At 40.0% G+C, this 3918-nt stretch overlaps 1 long non-coding RNA gene across 3 annotated transcripts in view; it reads left to right on the forward strand.

Annotated features, from left to right (window-relative positions):
- Nucleotides 1-338: 338 nt before the first annotated feature.
- LOC112141833 overlaps nucleotides 339-3918 on the forward strand; it is a 6738-nt gene continuing 3158 nt past the window's right edge. Inside the window, exons 1-3 of one of the 3 annotated variants that reach the window (XR_002918468.2) lie at nucleotides 1132-1602; nucleotides 2142-2240; nucleotides 2314-2579. This is a non-coding gene — a long non-coding RNA (uncharacterized LOC112141833). Of the gene's footprint in view, nucleotides 741-1131; nucleotides 1603-2141; nucleotides 2241-2264; nucleotides 2580-3918 lie in introns of those variants that run through there. The other 2 variants (XR_002918469.2, XR_002918470.2) reach the window with 2 other exon arrangements.

The following is a 3918-nucleotide window of genomic DNA, read 5'->3' on the forward strand; positions in this document are numbered from 1 at the left end:
GCAGCCGGAGACGCCGTCACCGTCGACCAACATCTAAATCAGCCCTGAAATATTCAGCAGCCTGCTGGATGTGTTTAGAGCGAATGAACGGCGTAAATGTTAATGTGTCGAAATGTCAGACTTCATATTTATTTCATTAAAGACATGAAGTCACGCGCAGCGCCGCTGTCTGACATGAAATAGAGATGAAGCCGACGCAGACTCAGTTTCCTTCCTGTCGTCCTCTGAAAGCCTCAGATGTGCAGCATCCGAACGCACCGCGTGTGACACGGGAACACAACACGCGGCGCTGACACACACCGACGCACAGGCGGACGCCGTCTGGAGCTCTTAGTCCGGTTTGTTGTCACTTTGCGTTAAAAGTTAAACAGATTCTCAGATGAACATTTTTATTTTGTCATTTTTGAAAATTTAAAAGGAGCATTAGTGTCAGTCTGTGTGTGTCGTTGTGTGTGAGTGTGTGTCTGCTCTCTAAAAGCCAGGATAAATATTAAAAGCAGATCAATATTTTATTCCAGATAAATTATGATAGAGTGTTTCTGAAAGCCGCTGTGTGTGTTTGTGTGTTAATAATTCATCAACATTGTGATGTGACTGCAGCTCCGTCTCCAGTGTTTTCCGAGCGATGACAGTCGGTCACGTGACTCCCGTTAATGATTCATGGCGCGTCTGAGCGCGTGCGTCCGGGAGGATTCAGGTCACATGACCGGCGGTCGTCTGTCTGCAGCGGCGCTGAAAAGGTGATGATCTTCAGGACTTCACAGGTTTTGAAAATCAAGATTCAAATCTAAAGAAGAAAACTGTTTTCTATAATGAAATAAAATATTTTAGTGCATAAGAAAGTCATTTAAGTTTGTTTTCCTGCTTTATTGATTTGTTTTGTTTATGATGTTCTGGTCATTTATTTTGGATCGGCTGATGTCAAAGTTTCTTTGGAAACTATGAAAAGTTTAACCTGGAATAACAAAAGCAAAAACGCTGAGTAAAAAAGCTAATTTGAAATGTGACACTTCTTTGGTCTGTTTGTTCAACATCCCCGACACTCTGCTCCGTCAGTTGGTTGGTTGGCTTATTGGTCGGTCATTCTATCGTTGGTCAGTCAGTTGGTTGATTGATCAGTTGGTTGGTTAGTCTGTTTGTTGGGTCGTTGGTGGTCGGTCAGTCATTCCATCAGTTGGTCAGTCGGCTGGTTGGTCGGTTAGTCGCTCAGTTGGTTGGTCACTCAGTTAGTTGGTTGCTTTATTGGTCGATCAGTTGGCTGATTAGTTGGTTGGTTGGCTGGTTGTTCGGTTGGTTTGCTAGTTGGTCGGTTGGTCACTCGGTTAGTTGGTCGCTTTATTGGTTGATCGGTTTGTCAGTCGGTCCATTGGTTGGTCGGTCGATTGATCGCTTGGTCCGTTGGTTAGCCGCTAAGTTGGTCGCTCGGTTGGTCAGTTAGTCGCTAAATTGGTTGGTCAGTCGGTTAGTCGCTTGGTTGGTTGGACGGTCAGTCATTCAGTCAGTTGAACGTGGCGACATTTCTTCGCCTGATTGGTTAACCGTTTTCCTTCTGGAAGTCTGACCAATGGGGGCTGTGCAGCGGACGCCACTGGGGTCAGACAGGTTTGAATCCGGGAGTATTTCACTTTTCAAATGGATCTTAACCGAGACGGAGGTCCATCACAAAAACTGCAGGAGTTCAGTTTTTAGCACCTTTTATTTTAAAAAATGATAATAGTTTTTTAAAAATCTTATTTTTTTAGGTTTCATTTACTTTCATGACTTTTGTTGCTTTTCTTGTTTTCTGGAGTTGTTTATAAGCTCCAGTTGTTCTGGTTTTGGCTCATAGAACCGTCATGGTTCTTCTCTAGAGGTCCAACTTTGTTTGGGAACAGAACCAGAACTCTAAACCAGAACTTTTTTTTGTAACTTAAATGGAATTAAACCAAATTAAAGCAGCAGTGATCTGGATCCAGAATCTTCATGAAGATTCCAGAGCAGCAACAGAAGAACTACAACCGAGACGTTTGACACGCCGTCATCGTCACGTTTTCTCTCAGAAATGTTCCAGATGAAATTCTGATCCACGTCTCCTGAAGACTCAGCAGAGATTTGTACCCCATCAGAATAAATTCAAGATCTGATCTCATTTCTGATCGCAGAATCATCACAGAAAACTTGGAGATCCTTGGAGACTTCAGCCAATCAGGAAGCACCAGAACAGTCGTTGGTTTGACCGCGGTTCTGTTTGTTAGGAATCGGTGGGTCCAAACGGGTCCCAGTAGAACTCCTCCAGGAGGTTCTGTGATCTTGTCTCCTTCTGCATCCAAACAGGAACTCCACGGATCTGGAGGATCAATTGGAGGTTCAGCTCAGGTGTAGGAGTCCAGACGAGGATCAGGACCGACCCGGCTGGACCTCTGAGACGGATCAGTGTGTGTCTGTGTGTGTGTGGGGGTGTGTGTGTGTGTGTGTCCCACACCTCCAACAGGTAAATTGGTGCGACTTCACCTCCGTCCCCTCCTCCCGCTGTCCTGCGCTGTGATTGGCTGAGCTCTGTTTGGACTGACACATCTCCAGAGCGACAGATTGATGAGATGGTTGGTCACACACACTTCACACACACACCTTATTTAGATGCTCCACTCCAGATCCTGAACTGGACCAGAATCCAATTTGATCCAAACCCGTCGTGATAAAAACAGATTTAAACCTAACAAAGAAAACGAGAAGAAAAATCTCAATCAGATTCAGAGATTCAGACGTTCATCCTGATGGAGTTTATCTTCACAGCAGAACCGCCGACGTTCTGTGGATCCATGAGAGATCTCTGTTTGTTGTTCCTTCATGAGAACCAGAGATTTGGAGAAACAAACTGCAGTTAAATACTGCAGTAAAGACACAAACACACACAAACACACAGCCCTCTTCTGGTTCTGGTTCTGGTTTGAGGTTCAGTCCGGTTTTGTTTTGTTTAAAAAAATAGTAAATAATAAATCAAAGGGAATTTTGGCAAAACACATAAAAAATGTTTCTAATTAGTTTTTTTAGTTAAAATAATTTCAATTATTTTGTTGATAACAAATAAAGAAGATTTTGATAAATTGTTGAAGATTTTATTTTTAAAATCATTAACTTTGTGAGAAAAGACTGAGTTCAATCATTTTTTTATCCCAAAAAATCTCAGATTTTGTATAATTTCAGGTTTAAATTTTAGCCATTTTCCTCTATTTTTTATGTCATCATTTTTATCGATTTATCTGTAAAAACGTTTCTGAAGCATCTGGATGACAGACGGAGAGTTCAGCGTTCCTCATGATCTCAGAGAACGTCGGCCGCTCACACTCACACCGCCGTTTTCACACATTCAAATCTACGTTTAAATAGTTCTTTTTAAAATGTTGAAAAATTATTTTTGTAATATGTAAAATCCAATAAAAAGATAAATATGTTTTAATATTTGTTTTTAAAATACAAAACTAGTATTTTTTTTATTTCACTTTCATTAATGTAGAATTTATTATTCTAAAAAATATTTTTTTATTTAAAATTTTAGCATAATTTATTTTAAGCTTTCTTTATCAGCTTTAAAATAAACGTGTTTGATTAGATTTGATCATAAACATTCTAACTGTGACAAAATCATTAATTTAAAATGTTAAATTATTAGTATTTAACTGAATATAATTATTGTTGTTAACTATTCTTGTACACGTCCTGCTAAACAGATCAAAGAGGCATAAAGTTTGATAAGGATCAATAATCATTCAAACTAAACATTTGTATTAATAAGCATCATTAGTTTGTTCATCTCAACAGTAATTTATATATTTTTGTTCTAAATCCTCAGAAAGTTTTATTTCCACTAACACATAGAATCAGGCAGTAAAGTGTTCTGACTCCTAACAGGATGATGGTGAACGTGCAGCGGCGTGCACG

The sequence above is a fragment of the Oryzias melastigma genome, linkage group LG19 (assembly GCF_002922805.2).
Source record: "Oryzias melastigma strain HK-1 linkage group LG19, ASM292280v2, whole genome shotgun sequence".
Lineage (NCBI taxonomy): Eukaryota > Metazoa > Chordata > Actinopteri > Beloniformes > Adrianichthyidae > Oryzias > Oryzias melastigma.